At 48.8% G+C, this 10,076-nt stretch overlaps 1 long non-coding RNA gene across 1 annotated transcript; it reads left to right on the top strand.

The window, feature by feature from the left end:
- Window positions 1-1,188: 1,188 nt before the first annotated feature.
- LOC127305251 (uncharacterized) lies at window positions 1,189-4,617 on the top strand. The gene is made up of 4 exons (XR_007853781.1): window positions 1,189-1,410; window positions 1,546-2,366; window positions 3,099-3,391; window positions 4,381-4,617. It is a non-coding gene; the product is annotated as an uncharacterized lncRNA (long non-coding RNA).
- Window positions 4,618-10,076: the final 5,459 nt, after the last annotated feature.

Below are 10,076 nucleotides of genomic sequence, written 5' to 3'. Positions count from 1 at the left end.
ACCGGGCCGTCCGCGGAGACGCAAATCTGGCCCAAATATGCGCCAGGTTTGCCTCCGCGGACGCTCGGCGGTCGCGGAAAATGTCCGCTAGGTCCTTGCACGGGCCTGCCTGGCAGCGGCACAACTGCTTCGTCTTCCGCGGCATTACTTCCGGGCGGCGCGCTGCAGCCTTTGCAGGGCCGCGTTAATGGTGTGCCTCGGCTTCCGCGAGCGTGCGCAGCGTCGATGCGTCTTCTCCGCCAGTACTGGCACCGAGGCGTCTCTTCGGCAGTCTGCGGCCGCGTTAATGGCGATGCCACGCGTGGCGCGCGGCCGTCGCCTACCTCTGCGCACGTAGTAATGGCGATGCCACGCGTGGCGCGGCCGTCGCCCTGCCTCCGACCTATATATACAGGGGCGCGAGCATCTCATCTCCTCCCCACAAACCCTAGCCGCCGCTGCCGTAGCGCCGCTTCCTTTCAAGCAGATCCACCATGAGCAGCGCCGGACGCGGCCAGGCTGCCGCGCCTCCACCTCCACCTCCTCTGGCGTCGACGAGCTCGACTCCGAAGATAGCACCGATCTCCTCCACCCAGTCAGGGATGCCGCGGCCCTGGCACTCGCGGCGCAGGAAGCAGAGGAGGAGCTGGCGGGCCACGCGGCGTTGGACGCCGAGCTGGAACAGCGCAGGCAGGCGGCCGCCGCTGCAGCCGAGGACTCCGACTCGGAGATATCTTGGTCCTCCGATGACCCTGATGCGCCGACGCCGGAGGAGAAGGCGGCGGAGCAGCGGGCCCTCGTCGAGTCTTTCGAGACGCTCAAGGACGAAGCCACCAACGCGAGGCTGGAGCAGTGCCTGCAAGAGGACGCGACGGCGCACCGAGCCATAGCGGCCGTGCGGGAGGCGGCGGAGAAGCAGGCGACGGAGCGACGCAACGACGGTGCCGGCCCGTCAGGAAGCAAGTAGTTTAGGCCTATAGATCTACTTTGTATAGTTTTTATGCATTTTTATTTTTATGTACTACTTTCAATGTTTTTACTATGTTGCAATTCAAAAAATGGGTCGTCCCGGTAGGAGCGCACCCAGACGCAAACGGACGAGCGGACAAAATATGTCCGCGGGGCAACGCAAACGGACGCTCGCGACCACTTTTGGGCGTCCCAAATGCGTCGCGCAGCTGGAGATGCCCTAACTAAAAATCGGTGAGCGGTACCGTATCTACCAGTAGAGAGTTTAGTAACTGTACGCCGTTTCCTCTCCTAAATCGCTTCTCTTCCGGTGCAATTTATTCGATCCCCAGCCATTGTGAACCGTCGCTTGATTGCGCGGTAGCGCCGCCGCCGCCCTCTCCTACCCGGCGAGCTCCCCGCGGACGGGACGAGCTGCGCGGCGGCCGCACGGGAGATCGGCGCGCCGCTGCTCGAGCTCAGGTGATGTTGCGTTTTTCCACGTATTCCTTTCTAGATGAAGTGAAGTGTAGTATAGATCGAGGGTTTCCACCACTGCGGCGACGAACTGCCCTATTTTCTCCTGCTCCGGCTGATCATGCTTTCCTGCCCCCGCAGAGCACCCGCCACCTGTTCGACGGAAAGCGCGCCCGCGCGAGATGGCTGCTAGTGCTGCTGAAACCGGGGATGATCCGGACTCGGGGATTGGGATATTCCTAGGCACTCCTGCGGCGGATACCAATGATTCTGGCAATACAGCCACGATTTTGGCAAACCAGGGACGACAATTTTGGCAGAGCAGCGACGGCGAGGACCCCTTCCGCCGCCTCCCCGACGAGCTCCTCCGCCACGTGCTGTCCTTCCTTCAGTCGGGCCACGCCCTGCAGACTTGCGTGCTCGACACCCGGTGGCGCGACCTCTGGAGGCGCGAGACCACCCTCAACTTAAACTCCTACGATTACGGGCTAAAGAGCGAGGCGTGGAAGCGCTTCAAAAGGATCGTTAACCTCGTAAGGCCTTGTTTGGTACCAGGGTATTTGCAGGGATGGGAGAGTATTATCCCGGCCCATTTCCCAAACCCCGCTAATCCCCGAAAGCCCATTTGGTAGAGGAGTTTTGGGCCAAAAAATCCCCGCCTATCCCCGATTAACCCCGTCCCCGACCTATTTTTTTCCTTGGGCCGAATCCCGGACCTGGACCTCGCGTATTATCCCCGTCCCCGACTCCAAGTCTTCGTCTCCAAACCCTATCGAACGACCGGCGGCGAGCGACCGGAGGCGAGCAGAGCCGCTGCGGGAGAGGCGGAGCATCTTGCCGGCGAGAGGGGCGGAGCATCTTAGCGGCGGGAGAGGATGGATCCCGCCTAGCCGCTCCCACATCAGGTCGCCGCCGTTCTTGCAGTCTGACCGGCGCCGCCACTACTGCTGTTTCGATCTCCGGTAAGCCCCCTTCTCTCTCGCTCTTTTTTCTTCCATGGCTCCCGATCTGAGTGCCTGTAGCCGTTCGCCATTGTAGAGGCCTGGTGTGCGTTATGGCGTGGTCTACGCGCGGCACAGCCAGGCCGGCTCCCGATCTGAGTGTCTGTAGCCGTTCGCTCCTTCCGCCTCGTCGTGAGCCATATTTCCTGACCTGACGCTGTAGTCTGTAGCACAGCACGCGGGAGTTCAGAGTCGAAACTGACTGAAGAAAATGCACAGGCAAACTGATAGTATTTTTTAAAGAAATTTTGCAGGTTTCTATGTCATATACGGAGTATAATGCACCATTTTACGAACACTTTGATAATCTTTTCAAAACCTCCATGCCAAGATTAGACCAGAGTATAATGCACCATTTTAGTTTAACTGTTTTGAGTGCTGGTTTGAGTGCTTGCTGGTTTGTTAAATAATTTTCTGTTTATTCATGTTTCCTCAATTTTCATCTCTCGGTATATAAGTTATCTCAGTTTGTATCCGATGTATTGCTCTGGTTCACTGTCGAGCTGCTCCATTTAATATTTATTGTATGCCATTTGCTCCCTGTTTTGAATAATGTATGTGCAAAGTAGATGCTTTTGCTCCCTGTTTTGAATAATGTACTATTGTTACTCCCTGGAACATAAGGAATTCCTTTAAACTAAACCATGACAACTCAGTTAACTTGCGAAGTGTATTTTCTGTGTATTAATATAGGTTGTCATGGACTTGCGGAGTGTAGAACGTGTTAGGAAGAGGAAAAACAAAGATGAAGAGTTTATGTTTGTCATTTTGCCTGCATTGTACTTCCACTTGACATGGTAAAAACAAAGACACCTTTCGTTTGTATATGGCAAGGAGCATGTCAGAGAATTGCTTTGTGGCAAAACCAAAAGCCTTTGTGGTCTTCAAAAGTGTCGATAACCGCGAGATATTTCTCCGCTCCGTCTAGGATAATGATGGCAGTGCACTAGCTTGGCTTAATGGTGAGATGGCCATGTTACCATGAGGTAATAGCCTCATTGTCTCTCTCCCTTTATTACACCCTTGTGATTTATTTAATTACTCCCTGATGTCAAACCATTATTATCTGAAATGCAAAGGCACTTAACAATTCAATAGCTTTATTCTCATTTCATTGCTAGGCATCTTGAGACTTTTGAGTATACATGTTGGAACCAGTGTTTATATATATGTCGCCCTAGTATGTTGTTTTTAATTTCTCCTGCTAGTCAACAACTAACATTGCTACTTCACGGTACCAGAAAAATGCATGCTTTGCTGTTGTACTATAACCATACTGGATGCTTAGAATGATGGGAAGTCACAGTACATGGTCATTTTAATCACAATACATGGTCCTTTTATTCCTGGAGTATGTAGCTCACTTTCCTGGAGTATTTACCGTTCCTAAAATAGTTTTATGATGAAAATTGTGTGCAAAATCAGTGGAGACTGCATCCATGAAATTTTGTTTCATAGAAAGACCTGAAAGTGCCAATGGTTTATAGTAAGTGCATGTGTGTCTTCTGTCCAACATTGCGTAGACAAGGCAGTGGTATATTCAGTAACTCTGATGGCACGTAGACAAGGCAGTGGTATATTCAGCATCTATTGTTTTCGCTGCAGAAACCGGTCTGTTGTTTGCCTAGTTTTCGCTGCGGAGGCACGATAAGACTGCATTGGCTAAGAACTTAGCACGATATGCCGAGTAGTAAATCTGCAGATCTTTTTGGGCGCTATAACCTGTGATTTTGATGTCCAAACAAGCACGCATAGAGTAGCTTGCTCAATTTGTTTAACGCATATGCATCTTCTTTTCTATGACTGAGCTTGCCATGTGTTTATCCTGCACTTCAATGTAAAACCAGTTGCTGCTAGTGAAACTTGAAGCCAGTGTTTCATTATTTTTTCTATTTTCAAGTTTTATACAGCAGCTGTCTTCTTGATCTTGCTGTTGGATTGATCTAATTCCGCTTCACTGTTTTTGCTATTTCAGCTGACGATACATGGATGTTTTTTGAAGATCACATGAACAAAATGAACAGAGTTTCCAAGAGTTTCCAAAATGAACAGAGTCTCCTAATTTATGCCGAACCGTTGCGCATTACATGACTGAAAATTTGTGTTTTAATTCCTGATGCATGTTGGATGTTTACTATACAGACTTGGGTTAAATTGTTGCCATAAAAATTGAATCTTTTGTAACTTACGCTGAAATATCTCCATTGTTTCTTGTCTTGCTGTTATGAGCTTGAGCTTGTGCACAAACCCTGAATTGCACAAACCCTGAGTACCAAATGCGTGTTTTTCAAAACAGGGGATTGGGGATTGGCAGGGGAATATTTGTGGGGATTGAGTGACAGGTGGGGATTAACCCAATCCCCTAGAGGATTATCCCCACTAATCCCCACTAATACTCCACTACCAAACAAGGCCTAATCAAGGTCCGTGGAAACTCGCCTCTCAAATGCTGCGTGCTCACTTCATTTTCCGGCGACAAGGATGCCGAGCTGTGGGTCAAGTACGCACTGACGTGCCAAGTTAAGTGCCTCAAGGTCACATCTGATTACCTTGGTCTACCCGTGCGCTATGACGATGCGCCTTTCATCTCCCAGCACTTGAAGATCCTAAACTTTTTTAATGCCAAGTTCCAAGGCTCCTCACTTGATTTCTCCAACTGCCCGGCACTACATAATCTAAAGATGGGTCATTGTTTCATCCATGCATCTACCATATCTTCCGAATCGCTAAAACATCTCTGCATCACTACTTTCTCTAAGTTTCCTCGGGATTCCCATGTTCGCATCGTTGCCCCCAATCTGATCACACTGCAACTTGACGGTTTTGAGGGTCTCACCCCCTCCCTTGGGCACATGCAATCTCTGATAGAGGCATATGTTGGTCTTTCCTCTGATTGCGGCGATTTCTGTAGCATCAACGGACAGGGCTGTGAAGATCAGCATTGTGCTTGTCATGCTTATCCTGCGGGTGAGGGTGTGCTTCTAAATGGATTGTCCAGTGCTGCCAGTCTGGAGTTGATAGGCAACACTAAAACGGTACGCTTACACTTGCTGCCTTCTTTACTGCTATTGTTATATCATATAAGCCACCCGCTGTTTCTCTTGTAATGTCACTATCCATTGTCGGCCCTGCATATAACCAATGATTACCATGCTCGGTACTTTTATCTATACCAACGGGCCTCACATTAATGAATTAATAACATAATGGCTTCATAGGATGTAATGTGATATTTACGGGGCTTAAAACTGTATTCTTGTCCTTTCTTAGTTACTTTGAAATTTGAATTATCAACTCAAAAGTTTCTACTAACTTAAATTCTTCTATATCTTATAAATCCTCGCAATTCATCTTTGTTCATTTGCATTTTTCCAGTTTATCTACAGATGGGATTTAAAATGGTGCCCCATATTTGAAAAATTGAAGACTCTGTTACTCAATGAGTGGTTTAGGGCTATTGATCTAGTTTGCATTCTGCAACACTCTCCAATTCTTGAGATGCTCACTCTTCAGCTTGGTAACACTGAGGTATATTCTGTACATATATATTAAAAGTATTTCACGTATGTGCTATTTTGTCTTACTAAATGTTTTGTATCATATAGAACCTCGTAGGAGCAACGGGGGCCGAAGAATCAATGGAACAATCATTTGTGTGTGCCCACCTTAACGCTGCCGAAGACGTATCTGTCGACAGAGCAATCGACACTTTCAGCGATGGCTTTCAGCGGGAGAGCTGCATAGAAGAACTTGGGCGCAAAAAGCCAAAAACTATAACCAAGTTAATGGAAATCGCCAACAGTTGGGCTGATGGCGAGGACAATGTACGAAGGCCACGACAGCGCAGTGACGACGAAAACGATGACCAGCCGAAGCACGACTCGGGCGGCCGAAGGGATCGTCACAAAAGAAGGAAGAACCGCAACTATGATGATAACAATCTGGTAGCTACAGGATATTACGATCGAGACGATCGACACGACGGCAATCGGAACAACTCTGGGAACCGTGGCACCTATAAACCACGACAGCAGAAGACTCCTGAATTACCCTACGCTGAGCAGATCAACGCCCCCTGTTACCTGCATTCGTATGTCGATTCCAAGGACGGCAAAACGAAGTCGAGCCACCTGCTCAGGGACTGTCGGCAGTTCCTAGACATGCACAAACTCATCCAGCAGTCAGGCCAGCAACAGCTACCACCGCCACCCCCACCTCCACCGCAGCATCAAGTCCAGCAGGCTCAACCTCATCAACCCAACGAGGCGTTTCCACCACCATGTGGGCAGATGAGCATGATCCATAGGACAGGTGTCTCAAGAAGAGAGATGAAGAAGCTCACCCGAGAGATCAACTTGGCAGAAAGCATCATGGCAAACATCCCCGAGTATGTCGAGTGATCCTCTCAGAACATTACGTTCAGTCGAGCAGATCACCCGATGACCATACCAAAACCAGGACACGCTGCCTTAGTAGTCGAAGCACAAATTGGGGGTTCAAGATGAGCAAAGTCTTCATGGATGGTGGAAGCGGGTTAAACCTGATATTCGTCGACACAATCAGAAGTATGGGGATGACCATGAGGATGCTAGAAGAAACAGACACTTGCTTCCATGGGATCCTTCCAACCGCACCGGACTACTCTCTTGGCAAAGTTTACCTGAACGTCGTCTTCGGCAAAGCCGACAATTTCAGGAAGGAAAAGATCGAGTTTGAAGTAATGAACTGGGAGTCACAGTATCACGCTATACTTGGGAGACCAGGTTATGCCAAGTTCATGGCTATGCCGCACTACGCATACCTCAAGCTGAAAATGCCTGGGAACAATGGGACAAACATCACAGTCTATGGAAGTTTTTCACGCTCGGACAATTGTGATCGCGACTTTCAGAGGATTGCTGCAAAGTTCGGGCCACAGCAAGAAATCGTCGACCCTCCGCCCAAGCTGTCATTACGAGAAATCAAGGAAGAAAAAGATGGCAGGGAAACCAAGAAGAAGCCAGCCGCTCTCGCCCTTAAAGCTTCGGCAGCAGAAGCTTCGGCAGCAGAAGCCTCGGTAGCAAAGGGTTCGGCAGTTGACGGCACAGAAGGCTTAGGAGATAGCAAGACGATGGCAACCACCGCCCAAACCCCTGATGAAACCAGCAACGCTGCAGCAACCACTAACGCGGTGAAGAAGCCAGAAGAAGAGAAGAACCCCTTCCTTGCTTAAGCAATTTACTAGCCTTTATTTTCCTTTTTCCTTTATTTTAAACAGGGCCTTCCTTTTTTCGCCCTCTAGCCTCGTGCTTACCTTATTAAATAAGAACTTAAAGCTTCAATTTCTTGTTAAGCATTGCAGTAACTACAAAACTTCTAAGCCCCATCACTATGCAAACATAGTACGAGGCAGAAGATCGCGCTTCAAAAAGCCTCTACGAGTGCTAAAAGATGTTCACCTTTCCCTCCGCTATAGATGCCTCTACGAGTGCCATAAATAGCAAGAGTTTGGAAATACACAACAACCCACGTTCGATATTTTACTTATGAAAATATCAAGGAACAACGGGCTCATCGGCAGAACCACTACACCCGAAATATTCGGGAGTGCCTGTCGAAATTTAAAAATGGTTGAAAGCAAAGTTGCGCATACAACAGGTTTAGCAAAACCTGCAACACGAGCTGATCACTCAAATGATTTGCTAACCAACCAATATACATACATTTAAACGAGCAACTAAGATTCGCTCAAGTCAAAACTTGCCAACGGCAATAACATGGTAACAGTACATATGCATGTATCTACCGAATGAGAAGGCATCATTACATAATCCAAACACTTGGATAAAGTAGCCAAATTATCTATTTACAGACAGTAATCCCTGAAATCACCCTTGCGGAGTTCCTCTTTCTTCAGGCACCCTTGAGTCCTCCTCGAGTTTGTCAACAATTATGTTGGCAGGCAACAATACCTTCGGATACAGTGCCTCCAAGTCTCCAGTCGCGTTGGCAATCGACAGCAAACCTGCCGAAGGATAACGGGCAAGTACAAGGGCAAGTGTAAACCTGGCCCCCGCAAAAACTTGCGCACGTACCAAGTCTCGAATCTTCTTGGCATTACCAAATTCAGACATCAAAGCAAGGAGCGTCGGGGGAACTGCGTTCAAAGGGAACATTGTCTTCCAAACCACCCTCATAGCCTTGTAGCACTTGTCAAAAAAGTGGTGGACCTGCTGAACCCGATCCTGAAATTGCGCGACAGCCGAAGCCTTCGAGTGCTCCCGCCAGAAAATCTCTTCGGCTGAGGACAGCTGAGTTAATGCATTCACACGCTCGTGAATCCGTTTGTTCTCTTCTGCGCGGTTCAGAGCTATGACTGGCACGGAAATAAACAAAGGATCAGATAAGACGCTATCGACAAAAAGGCGCAGAGATCAAGGAACTCACAGTTCAAGCTCTCGGTAGATTTATGTAGCTCAGTAAGAGCGTACCGCTCCACGTCGGCTGCAATCTCGCTCTTCTTGTTGACAATCGCAGCTAAGGCGTACGTGCTGCGCATGTCCTTTTCCATCTGGGTGATCCGATCCTTCATCCGTTGGATTCGATCACCTTCGGGAAGAACGCCCGAAGAGTCATCAACAAACGAGGGCACCGGGAAAACCTGCAGGCAACAACGTTAAAAGGATGATGGATATGGACAAATTAAGCATCCAACGTAACTCCCATCGGGAGAAGTACAAGAAATTCCTATCAGGAGAAGTACAAATGAAGATATTATGACAAAAGTGTGCTGGCAACATTGCCAGCACAGTGTTCATTACAAACTTAAGTTCTCGCAACAGAATGATGTTTCATACTAGCCCAAGGATAAAATCGTTACAACAGTCAAGGAGCCTGAGTTTGAGTCGACAGGCTGGGGCCAGCCGATGTCTTTCCTGATGAAACTAGTTCAAGAAGCTGGCGAGCACAAGTACGGGCAGACACTGTAAAGGCGCTTAAGTCAACAAATCGCCCATCTTTTTCTCTCGGCAGCTCCTTAGTCATTTCTTCGATGTCAGCCTTAAAGCTGTAACCCATCATAAGTTGGAAGGCAAGGAGGACACCATAGGTACGCAAGGTACGCTTGAATACCTTAATAACTTCCTTGGTGTTGACTGCGAAGGCATCAATCAGCTGCCCCAGAGTTTTCTCCTGCTTGATCTTGGGGAATATCATCGAATGCATCCGCGCCAGAGCACCCTTTCCCTTGTCAAGAAGCTCCCGGGTAAGCTGGTGGGTGGCAAGAACCATCGACACACCATTTGCCGGGGAATTGCTCGGAACTTTGTCCAAGGCAGTAGCAGGGATGCTGGCGGCTTCTGCAAGAAATTCAATTGGAGGAAATCATTGATGAAGAAACGGATCCATAAAAAGTAATAATCTACAAGAGATGTATGAAAAAGCTTACCAAGTAGAGCCAAGGCAGATTGACGAAGGAGTTCATCCTTTTCTGCTGCTCGAGCTTCCTCCTCCTTCAGCTTCTCTTTCAGCTTGCTCAGCTCATCTTTTAGGGAGTCGACCTCCTAGCGAGCTATGGTAGCTGTTGTGGGTATACTTCATGGGTGTACCATCGACAGTGCCTAGATCCGGCAAGCCCGGGTGGCCCACAGACGGTGATGAGGCATGTGGCCCATCGGGCGGCTTGATTCTTTG

This window comes from Lolium perenne, chromosome 6 (genome assembly GCF_019359855.2).
Source record: "Lolium perenne isolate Kyuss_39 chromosome 6, Kyuss_2.0, whole genome shotgun sequence".
NCBI classification, from domain to species: domain Eukaryota; kingdom Viridiplantae; phylum Streptophyta; class Magnoliopsida; order Poales; family Poaceae; genus Lolium; species Lolium perenne.
This window is presented reverse-complemented; position numbering and strand designations above follow the sequence as displayed.